Source organism: Macaca thibetana, chromosome 16 (genome assembly GCF_024542745.1).
Source record: "Macaca thibetana thibetana isolate TM-01 chromosome 16, ASM2454274v1, whole genome shotgun sequence".
Lineage (NCBI taxonomy): Eukaryota > Metazoa > Chordata > Mammalia > Primates > Cercopithecidae > Macaca > Macaca thibetana.
The window spans coordinates 35,073,725-35,100,798 of NC_065593.1; the positions used below are offsets into that span (position 1 = coordinate 35,073,725).

A 27,074-nucleotide genomic window follows, 5' to 3' on the forward strand; every position below is an offset into this window, starting at 1 on the left:
ATCACACCACTGCACTCACTCCAGCCTGGATGACACAGCAAGACCTGGTCTCAAACAAAAAAAAAAGAAAGAAAGAAAGAAAAGAAATGAAACTGGAACTCATCTTTATCTTTTTATTTTTCCTTCCATGTTCAGTCAACCACCCAATCCTCTTTATTCTATCCATTGATAATTCACATTTCCACCCCTTTCACTTCATTGTCTTAAATCAAGCCTTTGCCATTTATTCCTTCCCACCCCACAATCCCTCCCATTGTGTTACTCACCTGTAGAAAGTTCTTCCTAAAATCTAAATCTGCACAATGCTTCTTTAGTTTCCCTTCATAATGCTTCAATTAATTCTTAAGGATTTGTTCCAAACATTCGTGTGAAATTCAAGGCCCTTCACTATGTGGCCCTTTTAGTCTCATCTCTTGACATTCCCATTGCCCATACTTATGTGCCTGGCACCTTGCATATTTCCCCATCTCTCTGACAGGACTACTTTGATGAGAGCCCATCCTTGCTAACCTGAAATATTCAGGTTTTTTGGCACTACAAGTGGTTCAGTGTGGCAGGTAAGAAGAATGTGGGGTAGCATGATGTCCAGACAGATAAGAGATTAGACTGTCCCCCTTTTAAAGGGTACTTTATTTATTTATTTATTTATTTATTTATTATATTATTTATATATTTTTTGAGACAGAATCTCGCTGTCACCCAGGCTGGAGTGCAGTGACACAATCTCGGCTCACTGCAACCTCCACCTTCCAGGTTCAAGCGATTCTCCTGCCTCAGCCTGCCAAGTAGCTGGGATCACAGGCGCCCACCACCACGCCTGGCTAATTTTTGTATTTTTGGTAGAGATGGAGTTTGACCACATTGGCCAGGCTGGTCTCGAACTCCTGGCCTCAAGTGATTTTCCCCCATTGGCCTACCAAAGTGTTAGGATTTCAGGTGTGAGCCATCGAGCCCAGTCTTTTAAAGGGCATTTTATGAATGAGAGCTGCACAGTGACAAGAGTATTATTCATGCTTATTTCTACACTGAGTCCTAAATACTGTGCCAGATACCAACAACAATTAAACACCAATAAAACAACAGGTCACTCAAAATCATGGAGACAACCGTGGATTATCTTACGTACATTTGCTCTGGTCTACGTACATTTCAACATTCTCTTTTTTTTCCAACTTTTATTTTGAATACCAGCGGAACACGTGTAGGTTTGTTACCTTGGCATATTGTGTGATGCTGAGGTGTGCGGTATGATTGATCCCGTCACCCAGATAATGAACATAGTATCGAATAGGTAGTTTTCCGGCTCCTGCCCTGCTTCCCCCCACCACCCAACAGTCAGCAGTGTCTATTGTTTCCATTTATTTATTTAATGTATTTATTTATTTGAGGCAGAGTCTCTCTCCTCACCCAGGCTGGAGTGCAGTGGTACGATCTCGGCTCACTGCAACCTCCACCTCCCTGGTTCAAGCGATTTTCGTGCCTCAGCCTCCCGAGTAGCTGGGGCTACAGGCACATACCACCACACCTGGCTAATTTTTGTATTTTTAGTACACACGGGATTTCACCATGTTGGCCAAGCTGGTCTTGAACTCCTGACCTCAGGTGATCTGACCACCTCAGCCTCCCAAAGTGTTGGGATTACAGGTGTGAGCCACTGCCCGTCCTATTGTTCCCATCTTTATGTCCATGTGTATCCAATGTTTAGCTTCCACTTATAAGTGAGAGCATGTGGTATTTGGTTTTTTGTTCCTGCCTTGATGCTCTTAGGATGATGACCTCCAGCTGCATCCATGCTGCTGGAAAGGACATGATTTCATTCTTTTTTATGGCTGTGTAGTCGTGAATGGAGTATACGTACCACATGTTCTTTATCTAATCCGTCATAGATAGGCACCTCGGTTGATTCCATGTCTTTGATATTGTGAATAGTGCTGCAGTGAACATAGGAGCACATGCATCTTTTTGGTGGAATGATTTATTTTCCTTTAGGTATATATCTAGCAATGGTATTGCTGAGTCAAATGGTAGCTCTGTTTTAAGTTCTTTGAGAAATCTTCAAACTGCTTTCCACAGAGGTTGAACTAATTTACATTCCCACCAACAGTGTATAAGCATTCCCTTTTCTCCACAGCCTTGCCAACATCTTTTTTTTTTTTTTTTTTTTTTTGAGACTGAGTCTGACTGTCGCCCAGCCCAGGCTGGAGTGCAGTGGCGCGATCTCGGTTCACTGCAACCTCTGCCACCCTGGTTCAAGCAATTCTCCTGCCTCAGCCTCCAGAATAGCTGGGACTACAGGCGCACATTGCTATGCCTGGCTAATGTTTTGTGTTTTAGAAGAGACAGCGTTTCACCTTGTCAGGCTGGTCTCGAACTCCTGAACTCAGGCATTCCGCCCACCCCAGCCTCCCAAAGTACTGGGATTACAGGTGTGAGCCACTGCGCCCTGCCTGCCAGCATTTATTATTTTTTGACTTTTTAGTAATAGCCATTCTGGGCTAGGCATGGTGGTTCATGCCTGTAATCCCAGCACTTTGGGAGGCCGAGGTGGGTGGATGGCTTGAGCTCAGGGGTTCAAGACCAGCCTGGGCAACATGGCAAGACCCCATCTCTAAAAAATGCAAAAATTAGCCGGGCATGGTATCACATGCCTATAAGTCCCAGCTATGAGCAGCTGACATGGGAGGATCGCTGGAGCCCAGGAGCCCAGGAGGTCGAGGTTGCAGTGAGCAGCATTCACACCACCATACTCCAGCCTGGGTGACAAAGCGAGACCCTGTCTCGAAAAAAAATTTAATAATAATAATAATAGCCATTCTGACTGGTATGAGATGGTATCTCATTGTGCTTTTGATTTGCTTCTTTAGTGATGTTGAACATTTTTTCATATGTTTGTTGGCTGCTACATTTCAACATTCTTTAATAATTTAACTCAACATAAGTCATCTATACGAGCTGAAATTACTATACCATCGTATAGTCAGAGGTTACAGATAAATGCATGAAGATCATTTTTGCCTTGTCAAAATACTGTACCATATACAGGTATCAATTAAGTGAGCAATGTAATAGTAAATCATTATACTCTCATAACATAAAAGAAAGAAAATACAGTTAGTATGTACAAATAATATTAATGCTGACTATGTAATGAAGCCATGTTTTTTTATCAGGATGATCATGAATAAAATGAAATGATGGCACAAGGACATTTATTACATAATTTTCTACAGTAGAATAAATTCCGATATGTAACAGAAAGTCAGATGAAATTAAATTAAACTGAAAGGAAAATACTTGAATTAGACCAAATAAAGAAGTTTCTGATGAAAAATCATTACAAGAATGGGTTACGGAGATTGTTACAGACTCACTGGAATGGACAATTACCTGTCTAGGATAACTTAATTATGGTTCTGCCTAGAGACAGGAGGCTGAGTTGACGACTTCTGCACTAGGATTTTATAGTTTTATTGAAAAAAATATAAAACCTGCACAGTTTTAAATTTAAACTTTTTTTTTTTTTTTTTTTTTTTTTTTTTTTTTTTTTTTGAGACGGAGGTATGCTCTTGTCTCCCAGGCTAGAGTGCAATGGCACAATCTCGGCTCACAGCAACCTCTGCCTCCCAGGCTGAAGCACTTCTCCTGCCTCAGCCTCCTGAGTAGCTGGGATTACACGTGCCCACCACCACGCTTGGCTAATTTTTGTATTTTTAGTAGAGACGGGGTCTCACCATGTTGTCCAGGCTGGTCTTGAAATTCCGACCTCAGGTGATTCACCTGCCTCGGCCTCCCAAAATGCTGGGATTACAGGTGTGAGCCACTGCACCTGGCCTAAATTTAAACTTATTATGAGGCATATAGTGGAATGCACTCATTTAGAGATCAAATTATTGGCCGGGCAACAGTTTGAACAATAGTTCTCAACAATCTAGTACTTTCCGTCACTTAAAGGTATACCACACGGAATTACTGTGATATTATACATTATAATTTAGGTTACTCTTTTATATGGAAATATGAAATTACTAATCCACAAATCTAGCCTTTCCAATAAAGCTACAGGATGTGTGGAGTAAAATCAGAATTCTCCATTATTCATTCCACTTACATGACTGTTTGATGCAGGCAAGTTGGCAATCATTTACAAGTCAGTTTCAGATTAAAAAAAATTATTTAATCATTACATTGCTATAAACATTGAAAATATCAGAGTCAAAGAGATTAAGGAAGAAAAAACAATTTGTCCTATATATATACATTAAAATGCTAACAAAATGCTAAAATGGGTCTGTTTAAAAATCATAAACATTATATATATACAATTAATAGAGAGAATACAGTATACCGAAAACCATTCAAAATTTTTCAACTAAGAAATAGCAGTCTGGTACATTTCTTCACAGTCTTTTTTATTTTTTATTTTTGTATTTATTTATTTATTTATTTTGAGACAGAGTCTCTCTCTATTGTCCAGGCTGGAGTGCAGTGGTGCAATCTTGGCTCACTGCAACCTCTTCCTCCTGGGTTCAAGTGATTCTCTTGTCTCAGTCTCCTGAGTAGCTGGGATTACAGGTGCCCACCACCACGCCCAGCTAATTTTTGTATTTAAAAAAAAATTTTTTTTTTTTTTTTTTTTAGATGGAGTTTCGCTCTTGTTGCCCAGGCTGAAGTGCAATGGCGCGATCTCGGCTCACTGCAACCTCCGCCTCCTGGGTTCAAGCAATTCTCCTGCCTCAGCCTCCCAAGTAGCTGGGATTACAGACATGCACCACCACACCCAGCTAATTTTTTGTATTTTTAGTAGAGACGGGGTTTCACCATGTTGGCCAGGCTGGTCTCAAACTCCTGACCTCGGTTGAGCCACACACTTCGGCCTCGCAAAGTGCTGGGATTACAGGTGTGAGCCACCATACCTAACCTCTTCCCAGTATTTTATATTCATCATATATATTTTAAATAAATATTGCACATTTTCTTCTTTAAAGTATTTCTTTTTACTTAATTTCAGACTTACAGAAAAGTTGTGAAAATGATACAAAGGACTCCTCACTAACCTTCATCCAGATTTCCCAGATGTGAACATTCAATCACACTTGCTTTCTCTCCTCTGCCTCCTTTGGAACCTTTTCAGAGTGACTCAGAGATACGATGCCCCTTTACACCTCAATCCTTCACTGTGTATTTCCTAAAAACAAGGAATTCTCTTACAGTCACCACAGTACAATGATCAAAATCAGGAAATTAATATTGATACAAAACTATTATCTAATCTTGTTCATGTTTCACCAATTCTCCCAACAATGCCCTTTGCAAAAAAAGAAAATCTTGTATTGTATTTTGTGTTTGGTTATGTCTTTTTAATTTTCAGTCTTTCTTGGGGTTTCTTGATGTTGATAATTTTGAAGAATAAAGACCAGTTATTTTGTAGAATGTCCTTTAATTTGGAGTTGTCTGATGTTTCCTGAAGATTAAGGTCAAGTTATGCTTTTCTGGCAAAAACACCATAGAAGTGATGTCATGTTCTACTTAATGTGTCTGGTTAGGAGGCACATTATGTCCATTTGTCCTATTCCTGGTGATGTCAACTTTGAGCATGGATCCTACATTTTCATTCACAATAATATTAGAAAAACTCCTTATCTCTTTCAAAATTTTTAGAAACATCATTCCAGTGTCTACAAAATATTTTATTTATGAATGTGTCATAATTTTATAACTGAGCATATTTATGTTTCAGTATCATTGCATTGGTAAGAACCAATGCATATAATATCATATCACAATGAAGTTAGACATTTTATTGCACTCCTGATTTTAATAAAAATATTTTTAGTGTTTTTTTTTTTTTTTTTTTTTTTTTTTGAGATGGAGTCTTTCTCTGTGGCCCAGACTGGAGTGCAATGGTGCAATCTCTGCTCACTGGAACCTCTGCCTCCAGGTTCAAGTGATTCTCCTGCCTCAGCCTCCCTAGTAGCTGGGATTACACATGCCTGCTACCACACCCAGCTAATTTTTTGTATTTTTAATACAGATCAGTTTTTACCATGTTGACCAGGCTGGTCTTGAACTCCTGACCTCAGGTGATCCATCCACCTCAGCCTCCCAAAGTTCTGGGATTACAGGCATGAGCCACTGCACCCAGTTGATCTCAGTCTTTTTTTTTTTTTTTTTTTTTTTTTTTGAGACAGAGTCCGGCTCTGCCGCCCAGGCTGGAGTGCAGTGGCCGGATCTCAGCTCACTGCAAGCTCCGCCTCCCGGGTTCACGCCATTCTCCTGCCTCAGCCTCCCGAGTAGTTGGGACTACAGGCGCCCGCCACCGCGCCCGGCTAGTTTTTTGTATTTTTTAGCAGAGACGGGGTTTCACCGTGTTAGCCAGGATGGTCTCGATCTCCTGACCTCGTGATCCGCCCGTCTCGGCCTCCCAAAGTGCTGGGATTACAGGCTTGAGCCACCGCGCCCGGCCTGATCTCAGTCTTTTTTTATGGCTGCATAGTATTCCATGGTATATATGTACCACATTTTCTTTATCCAGTCTATTACTGATGGGCATTTAGGTTGATTCCATGTCTTTGCTATTGTGAATAGTGCTGCAATGAATATGTGCATGCACGTGTCTTTATAATGGAATGATTTATATTTTTGGGGGATATACACCTAATAATGGGATTGCTGAGTCAAATAGTATTTCTGTTTTTAGGTCTTTGAGGAATCATCACACCGTCTTCCAACAATGGTTGATCTAATTTACACTCCTACATTTATTATTATTATTATTTTTTAGACAGGTCTCACTCAGTTGCCCAGGCTGAAGTACAGTGGCATGATCTTGGTTCACTGCAGCCACAACCTCCTAGCTCAAGTGATCCTCCTGTCTCAGCCTCCCAAAGTGCTGGGATTATAGGTGTGAGCCACCATGCCTGGCACATATGGCACATATAGCACATATGTGCTTTCATTTTTTTTTCTGTTTTGGAGATGGAGTCTCACTCTGTACCCAGGCTGGAGTGCAGTGGTGCGATCTCGGCTCACTGCAACCTCCACTTCCCAGGCTCAAGCAATACTCCTGCCTCAGCCTCTTGAGTAGCTAGGATTACGGGCATGTGCCACCACACCTGGCTAATTTTTGTATTTTTAGTAGAGATGGCGTTTCACCATGTTGGCCAGGCTGGTCTCGAACTCCCGGTCTCAGGTGATCTGCCTGCCTTGACCTCCCAAAGTGCTGGGATTACAAGTGTGGGCCACCATGCCTGGCTCCACATATGTGTTTTCTTGAGTGAGTGACAAAGGATTAGACCCAGAACACACTTCAGGATTATACCTATCCTGAGTACAAACTTACATAAAAATCATTCTTTATGTATATTGTAGCAGGAAAAAAAGAGTCGAAAACTACTGTTGCAGAGACAGGACATATAAATAGACCTGATAGATAAATAAATAAGAGTGGGGATCATAAATATTGTTTGAAGCCTTTTGGGAACAACTAGATAAGCAAATCTAGCCAGTCAGAATAGTGGACATTTGTAATTTGCCTCTAAAGCATTTATTATTCCTTTTCTGAGTCACACCAAGGGTTACTGCATACAGCTGCACAGGTTGTGCACTGCATAACTCCAAGGGATGCCAATCACATTGCAGACTATGTGAACAGTGACCTTGTAGTTGTGCAGTGCACAGTCTGTACCACATTCCCCATTCCCAGCGATCTGGTCACAGCCCTAATTTTCCTTTGGGATCCACACTCTCACAGTCAACACAATCTGATAGGATACCACCACATTGATCAGATATCAACTATCTGATAGGATAGTTATAACACATGACTAGGCCTAATGCATCCCATTCCTCTGGCCTCTGGGTCAATGGTGGTCACAGGAGCTAAATCTAAACTAATCCACTCAATTGAATCACAGAACTCTTGATGTGAATGTACAGCTTTATGACATAATTTTCCAAATAAAGACTGATTTTTTTACACTAACAGTACCTAATGAAGATAGCAACTGTATCAGTCCATTTTCACACTGCTATAATAAGACTGGGTAATCTATAAAGGAAAGAGGTTTAATTGACCCACAGTTCTGCATGACTGAGGAGGACTCCGGAAACTTACAATCATGGCAGACGGGAAAGCAGGCACATCTTACGTTGTGGCAGGAGAGAGGAAGTGAAGGGCGAAGAGTCCCTTATAAAACCATCAGTTCTTGGGAGAACTCACCATCACAAGAACAGTGTGGGGGAAACCACCCCCATGATCCAATCACCTCCCACCAGGCCCTTCCCTCAACATCTGGGGATTACAATTCAAGATGAGATGTGATTTGGGACATGGAGCCAAACCATATCAGCAACCATCAATTAATGCTAAATCAATACTTTGTATAAATTTATTATGATTTTACTGTAAATTATTTTGCAGTAGATTGCTTGACTGATGTGGTGTAAAACTCTATTGTATATAAATGAAAACATTAAGCAAGTTGAAGGCATAAAATCAGCTAGCACCCTAATATAGCAGCTTTTGAGTGTGAAATTATATAGCATGAAGAACATGAAGAACTTATGTTTTTCTCCAAGCAATGATGATGGCATCTTTACCAACTTAGTCACTCTCTTATCTGGTCTCTGGTGCTCAGTTGATGCTGTTGAGATGGAGCTGCAACGGGTCTAGTAAATATAGTCTTAGAAAAAAGTTTTTCTCTGACCAAAACAGAGACACTGAACTACAAGAATCCCCATAATCTCTAAGTAACCAGCCAAGGCTGGAACAGAATAGGCCATCATGTATTGGGAGGTCATGCATTCCCATCACTGCAGGCGACCAAACTCAGGCTGGGCAATCGCTTCCAAAACACGTAGTCAAGGAGATACAAATGTCCCCTGGGGGCCTAAACTATTATATTGCCAAGGTGATGCCTGCAATGTGGGCTTTTAAAATGGTAAAGATATTCAAACATATGCATATAAACAGAAACATGATATTCTAAGAATTAAATAGACTCTGTTATGTAGATTTGCCTCCAACATTTTTTGGAAGCACAGGAGTGTGAAGATGCTTTCCCTTGCAGGGAAACTGAATTGTGATGCCAGTAAGTCAAGATTATCAACCAGATTCCAGGGTGGTTTTCTTCACAATTTTGTTGAGATAGTCTATTTCTTCGTGCATTATGTTATTTTTATGTCACTAATTTAAAATTTTAAGAAGCTTCTTCCCATATATTTTCCCCATATAGCCATCGAAAAAGCACATACACAACACAGAGACTAATTTTTTTTGTCATTTATGTCTTTCACTTCACCAATTTATTTACGGATTTATGGTTCATTGACTTTCACAGTTGGAAAATTAATGCTAAATCAATACTTTGTATAAATTTATTATGATTTTACTGTAAATTATTTTGCAGTAGATTGCTTGACTGACATGGTGTAAAACTCTATTGTATATAAATGAAAACATTAAGCAAGTTGAAGGCATAAAATCAGCTAGCACCCTAATATAGCAGCTTTTGAGTGTGAAACTATATAGCATTTTTATGTAGCATATGGGAAAACTGTGCAGCATGGGAGTTTTTAGCATTAATTCTACAGTTACACTAAATCTAACATGTCAGTCTCTATCTACAATCCAGCCAGGTTTAAAGTGCTAAGTTTTCACTGCTGCACTGAATGCTGAATTATCTAACACGGTGGTGTTTGAGGAAGCCCATCTTCATAAAGCAAGTCTAGACTATTTAGCATCTATACATGGAAATTGTCTCAACTACTGGGTATTCCAAAATGCAGTTTTCTTTCAAATTCAGGAGCCTTTCCAAAATTGCTCTAATGTGTTGAGCAATCTATCATCTTTTAAGTAAAAGAAAATCTCTATCAATATAATACAAAGAAAATTTTTTTAAAATTCCAATCAGCAAATTTTCAGGGCTTACCTTTTATTTCTTACCTATTTCTCTGCTTCAGACAAATCATAAACTGGAAACTGGACAATTGATTTGTATAAGGAAGAAAGTATACATAGTAGCCTTATTTTTATTTATTTATTTTTTAGACAGATGGCACCCAGGCTGGAGTACAGTGGTGTGATCTCGGCTCACTGCAGCCTCCGCCACCCGGATTCAGCCGATTCTCCTGTCTCAGCCTCCCAAGTAGCTGGGATTACAGGTGCCCACCACCACGCCTAGCTAATTTTTGTATTTTTAGTAGAGATAGGGTTTCAACATGTTGGCTAGGGTGGTCTTGAACTCCCGACCTCAAGTGATCCACCTGCCTTGGCCTCCCAAAGTGCTGGATCACAGACATAAGCCACCATGCCAAGCCAGCCAGCCACTATATATATTTTTAATGGCACAGATATCCTAAGTGTACAGCTCAATGAATTTTCACAAACTGAACATATCCATATAATTCTCAGTCAGATTAAGACACAGAATGTCACTAGCTCCCCAAAAGCCCCCCTCATATTTGCTCTTAGTCACTAGCCATGCCCCTTAAGCCCATATCCTGACTTCTAATTGATAGGTTAGTTTTGCCTGCTGTAAATTTTATGTAAATGGGATAGTACATTAGGACCTTTGTGAATGACTTCTCCCACTCAATTTAGGTTTGTGAAATGTAGCCATGCTTTTGCATATAGTTTGTTCCTTCTCATTGTTGTATACTATTCCATTGCTTGATGTACCACAATTTATTTATCCATGCTACTGTTAATTGAGCATTTAGTTAGTTGGTTAGATTTTGACTATTACAAAAAGTGCTACTGGCCAGGTGTGGTGGCTCACACCTGCAATCCCAGCACTTTGGGAGGTTAAGGCAGGCGGATCACTTGAGGTCAAAAGTTCAAGACTAGCCTGCCCAACATGGAGAAACCCTGCCTCTACTAAAAATACAAAAATTTGCCAGGCATGGTGGCACACACCTATAATCCCAGATACTAGGGAGGCTGAGGCAGGAGAATCGCTTGAATCCAGGAGGCAGAGGTTGCAGTGAGCCAAGATCTTGCCATTGCACTCCAGCGTGGGTGACAGAGCAAGACTCCATCTCAAAAAAAAAAAAAAAAAAGTGCTACCATGAACATTCTAGAACATGCCTTTTAGTGAATATAAGTATGCATTTATGTTGGGCATATACCAAAGTACTATTTTAATCCTCCAGCGGTATGGTTAAAATGTCTACCTGCTATCTACTGTGTGCTCAGCCTCATGAACAATGACATATTTTTTCTAGTCATGATGTTAAGAAGGCAGCTTATAGTTTTTCTGGTACAAGAAAGATATGACATTTCAAAACATCCTAGTAAAACATTTGGAATATATTTAGATTTTCATATACTTAAAGCCTTAACTCAGGAGCGTAAGAGATTAACTTTTATTTTTATATCACCATACTTAATTTCTATTTTGAGCCCCCATTCTGCCCAATGGCAGAAACTTAATCTGAGTGAATGCAGAATGCCTCCTCCTGCCTTTCCTCACTGCACCCAAGTTCCAGAGGCCAACGTGATGCTGGGGCTGCTAGCTGCCATTTATCTGGGCCACCATATGCTGAGACCCCACCATTCCCCTGTGGGGCCTGCTGGGTCCTGGGGAGTCTTCCTGGTCCTGGTTGCAGGGCCTCTTCAGAGATGCTGGTCTCTTTGCTGGGGCAGGGTGGGCAGACAGCCTCTGCGCCCTGTCTCAGGAGTGTGGCCTGCACGCGGCGTGTCCACACTCATGTACCCTCTTCCTCTGTGCCCATGTCTTGCTGGGTCCAGAGACACCCCTTAGTCCAGATTGCAGTAGGTAGCCTGGATCTCCATCTGTTCCTCCAAATCACTGTTGATGACATGAACTTTATACCATGAATCTTCTAGGCCTTGGGTGTGTGAAACTCAGAAGCCCAGATTGGTTCTTACAACACAAAAGCTTTTCCCCTGTATCATCCTTTCCCTGAAGCAGTGAATGCTGCAGGGGAATGGAGGTGTAGATGGAAGAGAATATCATTCCACCACTTAAATATATCTTTTTCTTTTTTGCTTTTCTTTATTTTTTTAGATGGAGTCTTGCTTTGTCTCCCAGGCTGGAGTGCAGTGGCTTGATCTTGGCTCATGGCAACCTCCACCTCCTGGGTTCAAGTGATTCTCCTGCCTCAGCCTCATGAGTAGCTGGGATTACAGGTGCCAGCCACCATGCCCCACTAACAGGGTTTTGCCATTTTGGCCAGTCTGGTCTAAAACTCCTGACCTCAGGTGATCGGCCCACCTCAGCCTTCCAAAGTGCTGGGATTACAGGAGTGACCCACCGCACCTGGCCCTTTCATTCTGTTACTTCTTTGAACTCCTTTCATAATTGCTTATTATTATTATTATTATTATTATTATTATTATTATTTTTGAGACATAATTTCACTCTGCCACTCAGGCTAAAGTACAGTAGTATGATCTCGGTTCACTGCAACTTCTGCCTCCCAGGCTCAAGCCATCCTCCCACCTTAGCCTCCCAAGTAGCTGGGACTACAGGTGTGCACCCTCATGCCCAGCTAATTTTTGTATTTTCTGTAGAGATGAGATTTCACCATGCTGCCCAGGCTGGTCTTGAACTCTTGAGCTCAAGTGATCTGCCTACCTCAGCCCCAGAAAGTGCTGGGATTACAGGAGTGAGCCACTGCGCCTGGCCATAACCCTTAATTTAAAAAACAAACAAAACTTTTTCACAATACTACTTCAAGTTTGCAACTTGGTTTACATCAGATTGAATTCAGTGTAGGCTTTGGTAAAATTCACAGCTCTTTGTTATTTCTAAAATAGTTTCAAAATTCTAGAGAAAAGAAAATTCAATAATAACAAACTATTATTAGTTTCCATGTATTAAGCACACAGTTTATGCCAGGTGAATTGCTATCAACCCTATATCTATTTTCTTATTTAATGTTTGTAGCAACCCAGTGAAGGAAGGCAGTAGCTCCTGGGTTTTCTGTTTGTTTTGTTTTGTTTTTGAGATGGAGTCTCACTCTGTCGCCCAGGCTAGAGTGCAGTGGCATGATCTTGGCTCACTGCAACCTCTGCCTCCTAAATTCAAGTGATTTTCCTGCCTCAGCTTCCCAAGTAGCTGGGATTACAGGTGTCTGCCACCACACCCGGCTAATTTTTTGTACTTTTAGTAGAGACAGGGTTTCACCATGTTGACCCAGCTGGTCTTGAACTTCTGAACTCAGATGATCCACCCGCCTCGGCCTTCCAAAGTGCTGGGATTACAGGCGTGAGCCACGGTGCCTGGCCTATCTCCTCATTTTATATATGAGAAAACTGAGGCACAAATAGGTGAACTGGCTTGCTTGAGGTCACAGAACTATGCTGTGAACCCATGCAGTTCCCATGCAGCCAAGAACTTGCCTTGAACCAAGAGTCATTGCGAATAACCATCATGTTACAGGACCACAATGCAGAGAAAGAACTGGATCTGGCAACTTTGTTATTACTTTCTCCTGAAAACACTAAAATCCAGGAAGAAGTGCCCTTTCAGACAAGAAAAACTGATAGCTCCTTCCTACTGCTTTCTGAATCTTGGTTCCCACAAATTAAATAAACTAAGCTCTGCTGTGTAAATAGCAGAGTGAACTGATTGAATTATTTGTTACAATTTCTAAGGTCAATTTGCAACATATAAAATTATACACAAGCAGGCAGTCATTGACAATGTTTGCAGAAGGCTTATGAACTAAAGTTGATAAAAAGTATTAAACAATATGTGGACACACACACACATACATCCACCCTACATAGCAGACAATCCCAAGTGCTACAGTGCTTCAGCAAATATCTTTAATGAAACTTAAGTTGAGTTAATGCCTTCCAAAATAAAAGCAGCTGCTTGTTTTAATATCATCAATGAGAAAGCTGTGATCTAAACGCATCGGGTGGAATTAAAAGTCATTTTTATTTCACTACTTTAATCCCCAGTCCGGAAATAATAGAACAAGCCCCACAGTGTTACATTTCACTTCCTAGTAACTAAAGGAATGTATACTCATAACAAAACTTTCTAACCTTACGGAAATACACAATACAGAAAATGAAAGTTCCCCAGAAAATTTTCTCTCCAGAGATTATCATTATCAATGATTTTTATTTCTTCAGATTTTTTTCTATTCATATATGAGGTCATCTACAGATACAGTTTTTATAAAACACAATAACGACTCCAAAAGCCTTAGAGAGCAATGGAGAACTTCATTGCAGCTCTGAGAAAATGAATAACTGAAAATTACATTGCATGTCACAATAAAACTTCCAAAATGTCCACGTTAGCCATTTTCCCTCCATTTCACAAAACTGCCCTTTCGTTCTTCCTCCAAACTCATAGCTACCTTGTCTCAAACCTACTTCCTCTTGTTTCTTTTCCTTTTATGTTTTCCTATTCACAAGTAAAGCAGTCTATAGGCATTTTCAGTTTTCAGCCTGTGACCCCATGGTTGGACAATTCATCAAGTAAATGAAGAATGCTTCCCCCTTAGAAAGGTCCCCCAAGGGAGGACAGAAAGAGAAACAGAAAACACTCATAATTTAATGTTATTGTCCTTTTCACACATATGTAGCTATATCTATTATATTTTATTTTACTTTATTTTATTTTATTTTAATTTTTTGAGACAGAGTTTCGCTCTGTCACCCAGGCTACAATGTAATGGTGCGGTCTCAGTTCGCTGTGACCTCCATCTCCCAGGATCAAGTCATTATTCTGCCTCAGCCTCCTGAGTAGCTGGGATTACAGACGTGCACCACCATTCCTGGCTAATTTTTGTATTTTTAGTACAGACGAGGTTTCATCATGTTGGCCAGGCTGGTCTTGAACTCCTGACCTCAGGTGATCCACCTGTCTCAGCCTCCCAAAGTGCTAGGATTATAGCACTTTTACAGCATGAGCTGCCCTGCCCAGCCTATTTTATTTTATTTTATTTACAGACAGTCTTGCTCTATTCCCCAGGCTGGAGTGCAGTGGCGTGATCATAGCTCGCTTGGCTAATTTTTAAATTTTTTGTAGATATGGGGTCTGGGTATGTTACCCAGCCTGATCTTAAAATCCTAGGCTTAAGTGATCCTCCTGCCCTGACCTCCCAAAGTGCTGGGATTACAGGCGTGAGCCATCCTGCCCAGCCTGTATCTATTATATAAGTTGGTTTTTTTGATTACTTCAATGCAAATGAGATTATACCATACTCTCTTCTTTGTCACTTCCTATTTTCATGTAATTTATGTTAGACATCTGTCGATGTCAGTATAAATAGATCTAGATCATTTTTTATAGTTGTATGGCTTTCATTACATGGATGTTTCACAATTTATTTAGCTAACTACCTATTGTTAGACATTTGGTTATTTCCAAATTTTTGCTATTTTATATAATGCTGTACTTATATAAAATATAGTTTTATATAATTACATTTAATTATATACTACTACTATATCTGACAATTGACTTGTATCAAGAATATACAAAGAATTGTTACAAGTTGCCAGGCACAGTGGCTCACATCTGTAATCCCAGTGCTTTGGGAGGCCAAGGTGGTGGATCTCTTGAGCCCAGTAGTTGGAGACCAGCCTGGGCAACATGGGGAGATCCCGTCTCTACAAAAATACAAAAATTAGCCAGGCATAGGGGCACACATCTGTAGCTCCAGCTACTTAGAGGCTGAGGTGGGAAGATTGCTTGAGCCCAGGAGGTTGAGGCTGCAGTGAGCCAAGATTACACCACTGCACTCCAGCCAGCATGTCAAAAACCCTGTCTCAAAAAAAAAAAAAAAAAAAGAAAGGAAGAAAGGGGGGCGGCAAATAAATAGAGTATAAGCCATCTCATCCAACTTTATTGGAATCAGTAGTTGACTGGTTAATCAGTTCAAGCAAGGAATCATAAAAATTGATGCATGTGTCGGGCCCGGTGGCTCACGCCTGCAATCTCCACACTTTGCAAGACCGAGGCAGGCCGATCACCTGAGGTTAGGAGTTCAAGACAAGCCTGGCCAACAAGGTGAAACCCCGTCTCCACTAAAAATACAAAAATTAGCCATGCATGGTGGCACACCTCTGTAATTCTAGCTACACAGGAGGCTGAGGCATGTGAATTGCTTGAACCTGGGAGACAGAGGTTGCAGTGAGCCAAGATGGTGCCACTGCACTCCAGCCTGGGCGACAGAGCAAGACTTGGTCTTAAAAAAAAAAAAAAAATTGATGCATGTTTTAAATGTTTTATATTACCTTAAAAAATACAAATATGTTTTTCTTTTGACAAAAAGTCAAGGCCTTTTATTTTGAGAATAAGTTAACTTATTATAGTTCTACATCATGTTGCTTACATACACTATGCCCAAAACACATAGTTTATAATTTCCCATTTTGGTGGCTTTAAAGTGTAGTGTTCAGTGGGCTGTGGGCATCTGTCAATGTACTTTAAAGAGGGAATTATAGTGTTTTTTTTTGTTTTTGTTTTTGGTTTTTTTTTTTTTTTTTTTTGAGACGGAGTCTGGCTCTGCCGCCCAGGCTGGAGTGCAGTGACCGGATCTCAGCTCACTGCAAGCTCCGCCTCCCGGGTTCACGCCATTCTCCTGCCTCAGCCTCCCGAGTAGCTGGGACTACAGGCGCCCGCCACCTCGCCCGGCTAGTTTTTTGTATTTTTTAGTAGAGACGGGGTTTCACCGTGTCAGCCAGGATGGTCTCGATCTCCTGACCTCATGATCCGCCCGTCTCGGCCTCCCAAAGTGCTGGGATTACAGGCTTGAGCCACGGCGCCCGGCCAAAGAGGGAATTATAGTGTTGGTTATTCTGGTGAACTGGTTAAGTGGAGGCTGACTAAGAACTTCTATGATATATCTGTAAGATAAATTCTTAGGAATCAAATTATTGGATCAAAGGATATAAGCATTTTTATGTTATACAGCTATTACCAAATAGTTCTCCGAAAAGGTTGTACCAATTTACACTCCAAAAATATTGTGTGAGAATTTTTATTTCCCAGACATCTTCACCAATAGTGGCTACTATGAATAGTTTAAATCTAATGATGCTATTTATTCAGTAATATTTATTTAAATTTCTATGTGTAAAATTAACTCAAAATGGGTCACAGACCTAAATGTAAGAGTGAAAACTATAAAACTCACATGAAAAATAGGAGTAAATCATTGTGATGATAGGTTAGGCAGAGTCTTATTAGATATGACACCAAAAGCACAAATGACAAAAGAAAAAAAAATTGATAAATTGGACTTCATCAAAATTAAAACTTTTGTGCTTCAAAGAATACCATCAAGAAGGTGAAAGATTCACAAGTTGTAAAGATTAGGGTGTAAAAAGGTGAAAGACGGCCGGGCGTGGTGGCTCACGCCTGTAATCCTAGCACTTTGGGAGGCCAAGGTGAGCGGATCACAAGGTCAGGAGTTTGAGACCAGCCTGACCAACATGGTAAAACACCATCTCTACTAAAAATACAAAAATTAACCAGGCATAGTGGTGGGTGCCTGTAATCCCAGCTACTCAGGAGGCTGAGGCAGGTGAATTGCTTGAACCTGGGAGGCAGAGGTTGCAGTGAGCCAAGATCGCGCCATTGCACTCCAGCCTGGGTGACAGAGCAAGACTCCGTCTCAAAAAAAAAAAAAAAAAGGGTGAAAGGCAACCACAGAATGGGAGAAAATATTTGCAAATTATATACAAAGTAGGCCACTTCATTTGTGGAAAATAAGTAGCCAGACACAGTGGCTCATGCCTGTAATCCCAGAACTTTGGAAGGCTGAGGTGGGGGAGCTCAAGACCAACCTGGGTAACATAGAGACGCCCTATCTCTACAATAAATACATAAAATTAGCCAGATGTGGTGACATGTGCCTGTGGTCCCAGCTACTTGGGAGATTGAGGTGGGAGAATCACGTGAGCCCAGGAGGTTGAGGCTGCAGTGAGCCAAGATCGCATTACTGTACTCCAGCCTGGCGACAGACTGAGACCCTATCTCAAAATATATATATATATATATATTTACCTAGATATAGATATATAAACATATATATTTATAGATATCTAGATACATAAATATACAGATATCTACATAAATATACAGATATCTATAAATATATATATGTAACAAAATATGTTCCAAGACCTCCAGTGGATACCTGAAACTGCAGGTAGTACCAAACTCTATATATACTATGTTTCTTTCCTATACATACATACCTATGACAAAGTTTAATTTATAAATTAGGCACTGTAATAGAATAACAACAATAACTAATAATAAAATAGAACAATTAGAATATACTTTTTTTTTGAGATGGAGTCTTGCTCTGTCACCCAGTCTGGAGTGCTGTGGTGCCATCTCATTGCAACTTCCGCCTCCCGGGTTCAAGCAATTCTCCTGCCTCGGCCTCCCAAGTAGCTGGGACTACAGGCACCTGCCACCACGCCCAATTAATTTTTGTATTTTTAGTAGAGATGGGGTTTCACCATATTGGCCAGGCTGGTCTCAAACTCCTGACCTTGTGATCCGCCCGCCTCAGCCTCCCAAAGTGCTGGGATTACAGGCGTGAGTCACCGTGCCCGGCCAGAATATACTTTAATATAAGTTACATGAATAGTTTTCTGTCTCTCAAAATACTGTAATATTTGGGATTGCAGCTACCTGCAGGTAACTGAAACTGCAGAAAGCATAAGGGGGACTATTGTATCTGACAATGGACTTGGATCTAGAATACATAAAGAACTCTTACAACTTGATAATAAAGAAGGATAGAACCCAATTTTAAAATGGACAAAAGATCTGAACAGCTATTTCTCCAAAGAAGATATACAAATGGCCAATAAAGGCCAGATGCTGTGGCTTATGCCTATAATCCCAACAGTTTGGGAGGCCAAGGCAGGTAGATTACTTGAGGCCAGGAGTTCGAGACTAGCTTGGCCAACATGGCAAAAACCCATCTCTACTAAAAATAGAAAAATTAGCCAAGCGTTGTGGCGTACGCCTATAGTCCAGGTACTCAGGCAGATGAAGCACAAGAATCACTTGAACCTGGGAGGCAGAGGTTGCAGTGAGCTAAGATTGCACCACTGCACTCCAACCTGGGCAACAGAGCAAAACCCCACTTAAAAAAATAAAAGAAAAATAAAAGAAAGAAAATAAATGGCCAATAAGCACAAGAAAATACACTCAATTTCTGTCTTAGTCTGTTTGTGCTGCTATAACAAAATACCTGAGACTGAGTAACATATAAGCAAAAAAGTTATTCCTCACAGTTCTGGAGGCTGGGAAATCCAAAATCAAGGTGATAGCACATTTGGCATTTGGTGAGGGCCTGTTCCATTGTTCCTGTTCTCGCAGTGGCATCTTCACATGGCAGGAGGAGAAAGGAAAAAAAAAAGAAGAAGAAATGCTATATGAAGCCTTTTTATAAGGGCATTAATTTCATTCACGAGGGCAGAGCACTCATGACCTAATCACCACCTTCTGAAGGCCTCACTTCTTAACATCATCACATTAGGTCTCAGGTTATAACATGAATTTTGGAGGACACAAACATTCAAACCATAGAAACGTCATGAGCCATCAGGGAAGTGCAAATCCAAACCACATTAAGATACCACTTCACACTCACAAGAATGGCTATCATAAAAAGACAGATAATAACAAGTGTTGGAGAGAATGTGGAAAAATTGAAACACTCATATATTGCTGGAGGGAATGTAAAACACTTTGCATTTTAGAAGCTGGAACTGCTTTGGAAATAGTCTGGCAGTTCCTCCAAAGTTTAAACATAGAGTTACCATATGACCTGGCAATGCCGGGCTTCATCATATTCCCAAGGGAAATGAAAACATATGTCCACACAAAAACTTATACATGAATGTTCATAGCAGCATTATTCATAATAGCCAAAAAGTGGAGACAGCTGGATGTGGTTGTTCACGCCTATAATCCCAACACTTTGGGAGGCCAAAGCGGGAAGATCACTAGAGGTCAGGTGTCTAAGACCAGCCTGGCCAACATAGTGAAACCCCATCTCTACTAAAAATACAAAAAGTAGCGGGACATGGGGGTACGTGCCTGTAATCCCAGCTAATTGGGAGGCTGAGGCAGGTGAATGGCTTGAATTCAGGAGGCAGAGGCTGCAGTGAGCCAAGATCATGCCACCATACTTCAGCCTGGGTGAAAGACTGAGTTGAGACTCCATCTCAAAAAAAAAAAAAAAAAAGTGATAAACAGATAAATAAAATGTGTTATATTCCTACAACAGAATATTATTGAGCCATAAAAAAAAAAAAAGGAAGGAAGTACTGACACATGCTATAACATGAAAGAACCTTAAAAACATTAGGTTACTAGAAAGAAGCCAGTCACAAAAGACCACAAATTGTATGGCTCCATGTACATGAAGTGTCCAAATAGGCAAATCCTATCCTAAAAGAAAGTAAATTAGTGGTTGCCTAGGACTGAGGGATGGAGGAAATGGGAGTGACTGCTAATAGGTGTGGGATTTCTTTTTGGGAGAAATGAAAATATTCTAAAATTGATTGTGGTGACCAGGCGCAGGGGCTCACGCTTGTAATCCCAGCAGTTTGGGAGGCTGAGGCAGGCGGATCACCTGACGTCGGGAGTTTGAGACTAGCCTGACCAACATGGAGAAACCCTGTCTCTTCCAAAAATAGAAAATTAGCCGGGCATGGTGGTGCATACCTGTAATCCCAGCTACTCAGGAGGCTGAGGCGAGAAAATCACTTGAACCCAGAAGGTGGAAGTTGTGGTGAGCTGAGATCGTGACACTGCACTCCAGCCCGGGCAACAAGAGTGAAACTCGGTCTCAAAAACAAACAAACAAACAAACAAAATTGACTGTGGTGATGACTGCAAAACTCTGTGAATCTATTAAAACCCATTGAATTATATACTTTTAATTGGTGAATTGCCTGGCTTGTGACTTAAACCTCAACAAAGTTGTTATAGTTTTTAAAATCGCTATATATAAGGCAATGTTCTAGGTGCTGCAAATCAGAAATTGTCATATGTCTTCTATTTACCCTTCTAGACCCACTCTTCCCCCTTCTCCACTTTGCCCTCAGAGGCTGACCTTATAATCCACATCAAAAGGTTTCCCATGCCTTGGTCGGGTTTGGCCAACTGACAGGAAATTAGAGTGGAAAGGAAGGTGGGCTCAGGATATGTATTTTTTTTTTTTTTTTTTTTTTTTTTTTTTGAGACGGAGTCTCGCTCTGTCGCCCAGGCTGGAGTGCAGTGGCTGGATCTCAGCTCACTGCAAGCTCCGCCTCCCGGGTTCACGCCATTCTCCTGCCTCAGCCTCCCGAGTAGCTGGGACTACAGGCACCCGCCACCTCGCCCGGCTAGTTTTTTGTATTTTTTAGTAGAGACGGGGTTTCACCGTGTTAGCCAGGATAGTCTCGATCTCCTGACCTCGTGATCCACCCGTCTCGGCCTCCCAAAGTGCTGGGATTACAGGCTTGAGCCACCGCGCCCGGCCAAGGATATGTATTCTTTTGTCTCCCTCACCGAGAGGGGAACTTGGGCTGGCTGTGTCTCTCCAGTGAAGGTCACTGCTCTTTCAGGGCAGCCGATTTTACATGCTGACTCTTTCAGGTTCAACTAACCACTATTCCCCTTGCCATTTTGGTTCTAAAGATGGTAACATTGCAGCTACTACTGGCTCGGGGTTACTACACTCATTTTTATGGTTCCTCTATCCTTTTACATTTGTAAATAACCCTTTACTAAATAAATAACCACTTTGTCAATAAACCTTATAGTTGAGCAACAAAAAGGAGTGAAGTATTGACACATGCTACAACACAAATGAGCCTTGAAAATGTCATGTTGAGTGAAAGAAGCCAGTCACAAACACACACATCACATAGTGTATGATTCCATTTATATAAAATGTCTGGTAATTATTCTGACTGTTCCATCGTTTTTCTGTTGAGATCCCTACTAAACCAGACAAAACCTTTGCTATCTTAGAGCTTTTGTTCAATGGTCAAATAAAAGGGGAATAAGAATGTTGGCCAGGCATGGCGACTCATGCCTATATTCCCATCACTTTGGGAGGTTAAGGCGGGTGGATCACAAGGTCAAAAGATCAAGACCATCCTGGCCAATATGGTGAAACCCCATCTCTACTAAAAATACAAAAAATTAGCGGGGTGTGGAACGTGCCTGTAATCCCAGCTACTCGGGGGGCTGAGGCAGGAGAGTCTTTTGAAGCCAGGAGGTGGAGGTTGCAGTGAGCCAAGATCGTGCCACTGTACTCCAGTCTAGCGAGACAGTGAGACTCCATCTCAAAAAGAAAAAAAGAATGTTTCAGGCAAAGGGAAGAGAAGTGCAATGGTGCTATTTCAGGCAGAAGCTTGTCAGGTTTGCTGTGGTGTGACCAATGTGGAAGGACTCAGTGGAAAGAAAAAGAGATGAGGGCAGAGTAATGGGAAGGGCCAAGATAAAATAAAGTCATATGCATACTGTTACATTTTTTACTTGTCTAATATATTTCATTAAATATAGACAAAACTTATTATAAATAAAGATAACTTTTGATGTTTGCAAGGTCATCTGTTATTTGCACTCTTTTTTTTTTTTTTTTTTTTTTTTGAGATGGGGTCTCACTCTGTCACCCAGGCTGGAGTGCAGCGGTGCCACCACAGCTCACAGCAGCCTCCATCTCCTGGGCTCAAGCGATCTTCCCAACTCAGCCTCCTGAGTATCTGGGACTATAGGCACAGACCACTGTGCCCCAATAATTTTTTATTTTTTGTGAAGACGGGGTTTCTCCATGTTACTCAGGCTGGTCTTAAACTCCTGATCTCAAACAATCTGCCCACCTTGGTCTCCCAAAGAGCTAAGATTACAGGCGTGAGCCACTGTGCCCAGCTTGTTATTTGCATTTGTGATTTTAAAATTTCATATTTTTTATCATAAGACTGTCAGGAGTTTTCTGGACAGGAAATGACTTAATTTATGACTCAAAATACAAACAAATGTAGGTGATCAAATGCATATCTATGTCTTCAATGGAAATATATATATATATACACATACATAAGTCATTAACGAAGACAAATGAGAACACGAAATTCATGATCTATTTTCTTTTCTATTGCCTAGCCCCCTAAAGGAGAGATCTTTTTCATTTAGAGCCCTGGGTTTTGTTTTGTTTCATGATTTGCTTTTTTTTTTTTTTTTAAATAAGAGTTTATTTATTTATTTATTTATTTATTTATTTATTTTGAATCAGGGTTTCACTCCCATCAGCCAGGCTGGAGTGCAATGGCGTGATCTCAGTTCACTGCAACTTCTGTCTCCTGGACTCAAGTAATTCTCTTGCCTTAGCCTCCCGAGTAGCTGGGACTACAGGCATGTGCCACTGCATCCAGCTAACTTTTTGTAGAGACAGGGTTTCACCATGTTGGCCAGACTGGTCTTGAACTCCTGAGTTCAAGTGATCTGTCTGCTTCTGCCTCTCAAAGTGCTAGGGTTACAGGCATGAGCCACTACGCGGCCAAAAGAATATATATATTTTAAAGAAAATTAACTTATTTGAAAAAGTAGAAATGAGGCCGGGCGCAGTGGCTCATACCTGTAATTCCAGCACTTTGTGAGGCCAAGGCAGGTAGATTGCTTGAACTCAAGAGTTCGAGACACATGATGAAACCCCGTCTCTGCTAAAAATATAAACATTAGCCAGGTGTGGTGGCAGGTGCCTGTAATCCCAGCTACTCTGGAGGCTGAGGCAGGAGAATCGCTTGAACCCGGGAGGTGGAGGTTGCAGTGAGCCAAGATCGCACCATTGCACTCCAGCCTGGGCAACAAGAGCAAAGCTCCATCTCAAAAAGAAGAGAAAAAGCAGAAATGAGGAAGTGGCCAGCCTCTGGGGGTGTCTAATCAAACAAAGCTTCCTTTGATGAGGATAGTGCTTAAGTTGAAAAAAGGTGCCAATATAATAAATATTGCAATACTTTATTTTATTTTATTTTTTTGAGATGAGGGTCTCGCTGTGTTGCCCAGGCTAGTCTTGAACTCTTGGGCTCAAGGGCTTCTCCTGCCTCAGCCTCTCCAGTGGCTGGGCTAATAGGCACACACCACCATGCCCAGCTCTACATACTGATTTTTAAATTTAAAAAAATCTACATTCTATATTCCCATCATTGCTTCTCCCTAATAAAATATTTGTGTTTATGGGACTCCTTCCTTGGAAAATCTGCAAGCAGCCTGGGCCTGGTAGCTTTATATATATAGGAAAGCCGAAGGACAAACTAGGAATTATGTCAGAGATGGAGAAAGACTAAAGATCTTACCCAAATCAGTTGAGAATCAGCCTTAAGTATAAATAGGCCAGGTGTTGGTGGCTCACACCCATAATCCCACTACTTTGGTAGGCCAAGGCAGGCAGATCACTTGAGGTCAGGAGTTCAAGACCACTCTGGCCAACATGGCGAAACACCGTCTCTACTAAAAATACAAAAATTAGCTGGGTGTGGTGGTGTGTGCCTGTAGTCCCAGCTATTTGGGAAGCTGAGGGAGGAGAATCGCTTGAACCCAGGAGGCAGAGGTTGCAGTGAACCGAGATTACGCCACTGCACTCCAGCCTGGGCAACAGAGTGAGACTCCATCTTAAAAAAAAAAAAAAAGTATAAATGAAGCACAATTAACATTTTATAATTTTATAGAGCAAAAGTTCATAAAAATATTCTAATTAACTATTTTTCCTACATCTTATAAACACTATTACCAAACCCATTTAAGATTGAAGATAAATTATGTCATGCCATGGGTAAAGATTTTCAATAAGGAGTTGCTGGGATAAGAGTCAAAATTCTCCAGCATAAATTCACTGACAGGGATTTCTGTTCAATCTTTTTAAAATTCTAATACCCAATTTATTTCCTCTAGAGAATAATTCATGTAGAATCATAACCTCTTCGGTGGACCTTGATTTTTCCATCTGTAAAAGTATAGAACTAGTTTTGACTTAAGTCAACAAATGCCTATGCCCTCTCCATATCTGGCTGATTAGAGCGCCCTCATGTGTGCATTTGTTGTAATGTTTTAGAAATCTGAAAAAGACAATATTAATCTCAGCAGTAATACAATAAATAATGTCTTCATTTGCACATTTATGATAGCTCCAAGTATTACTAAGTAAACGCTAAAGGCAAATGCTGTAGTACGTTAATCTTACTATCGTTCCCTATCAAACCTTTCATAGGCCAATTTTATTCTAAAACAGTGAAGTTATTGTTTTGGTTTAAATTTTAATTTAATGACTTAAAGGATTTTTTCCCTTAAAACTTCTAAGTATTTCATTATGATATTATTTCATCATTAGGCTTAAAGGAAAATACGTGGTCAATTGAGTTGTTATTTATTATACATGATAGCTTGACGTCATCTTTTTAGGGATGGAAAATAGCTCCAGGGACCAATTCTAACTCAGTTTTTTGCTGGAAGAATGTACTTGTCAGCAGGGCGCGATGGCTGACGCCTGTAATCCCAGCACTTTGGGAGGCCGAGGAGGGTGGATCATGAGGTTAGGAGTTCAAGACCAGCCTGGCCAAGATGGTGAAACCCCATCTGTACTAAAACTACAAAAATGAGCCAGGCATGATGTCAGGCACCTGTAATCCCAGCTACTCGGGAGGCTGAGGCAGCAGAACCACTTGAACCCGGGTGGCAGAGGTTGCAGTGAGCCAAGATCACGCCACTGCACTCCAGCCTGGGCAATAAGAGAGAGACTCCATCTCAAAAAAAAAAAAAAAAATTTACTAGTCTAGATCATAGTAATGTAATTTCTTCCTACTCAAAGAGACTACATTGGAGGAAGCCAAAAGAGAAGCTTATTTATTTATTCATATACTTTATTTATTTATTTATTTATTTATTTATTTATTTTTTGAAATGGAGTCTTGCTCTGTCACCCAGGCTGGAGCGCAGTGGTGGGATCTCGGCTCACTGCAACATCCGCCTCCTGGGTTCAAGCGATTCTCCTGCCTCAGCCTCCCAAGTAGCTGGGATTACAGGTGTGTGCCACCACACCCAGCTAATTTTTGTATTTTTAGTAGAGACGGGGTTTCACCATGTTGGCCAGGCTAGTCTCGAACTCCTGACCTCAGGTGATCCACTCGCCTCAGCCTCCCAAAGTGCTGGGATTACAGGCATGTACTACCAAGCCCAGCCTAGACAAGCTTATTTTTTAAAAGAAAATATACAAAAAAATCAAAATCTTATAAGTCCAATTGTAATTTTTTTGGCTTTTAAAAAATTTTAATGCCCTCAAATATTCTCCTATCCAATCACTGTATTTTAAATGGCATTCCTCCAACAAATATTTTTTGAGCCCCCACTATGAGCCAGAATTGAAATGCTAAATTGAAGGAGGCCATAGCTACTGAAGTAAAGCAAAAAAAAAGTACTGGTTGTTTTTCCTTCTATAAAATGACCTAGTAATAACCGCTTTACCCAGGAGAGTTGCTGTAAAGCTCTAATAACATGACATATAACCACAATTCCAAAAGAATGAGGTGTTATTAAAATGTTTGCAAGAGAAACCCTAGTAATTCTAAGCACATATTTTAGGAATTGTTTCTTGTGTAGAAAATGCTTGAATGTGAGGCTCTGCTGATTTTTTTAATGCACATTCTCTGCTTATGCATGTGGGTTTTTTTTTTTTTTTTTTTTTTTTTTTTTTGAGGCACAGTCTTGCTCTGTCACCCAGGGTGGAGTGCAGTGGCATGATCTTGGCTCACTGCAACCGCCACCTCCCAGTTTCAAGTGATTCTCCTGCCTCAGCCTCCTGAGTAGTTGGAATTACAGGCGAGTGCCACCATGCTTGGCTAACTTTTGTATTTTTAGTAGAGATGGGGTTTCACCAGGTTGACCAGGTTGGTCTGAAACTCCTGACCTCAGGCCTCCCAAAGTGCTGGGCTTACAGACGTGAGCCACCACACGCGGTCGAATGTGTATACTTTAATTAAAATTTGTCTTCAAATTTTTCATGACAGGACAGAAACTGGGAAGACAGAATTATGTCACCTAAGAAGTCTGAACGGTTCTTTTCTTCATTGC

The 27,074-nt window shown here is 40.9% G+C and overlaps 2 protein-coding genes and 1 long non-coding RNA gene across 9 annotated transcripts in view; 2 read left to right on the forward strand and 1 right to left on the reverse strand.

The window, feature by feature from the left end:
• PTRH2 (peptidyl-tRNA hydrolase 2) overlaps window positions 1-27,074 on the forward strand; it is a 1,137,200-nt gene that overhangs the window by 800,629 nt on the left and 309,497 nt on the right. The gene's annotated exons all lie outside the window — the stretch shown is intronic.
• SKA2 (spindle and kinetochore associated complex subunit 2) overlaps window positions 1-27,074 on the forward strand; it is a 976,874-nt gene that overhangs the window by 60,679 nt on the left and 889,121 nt on the right. The gene's annotated exons all lie outside the window — the stretch shown is intronic.
• Window positions 5,008-22,589, reverse strand: LOC126939450 (uncharacterized). The gene is made up of 3 exons (XR_007720393.1): window positions 20,688-22,589; window positions 19,248-19,340; window positions 5,008-5,185 (listed from the first exon to the last, which is right to left on the reverse strand). It is a non-coding gene; the product is annotated as an uncharacterized LOC126939450 (long non-coding RNA).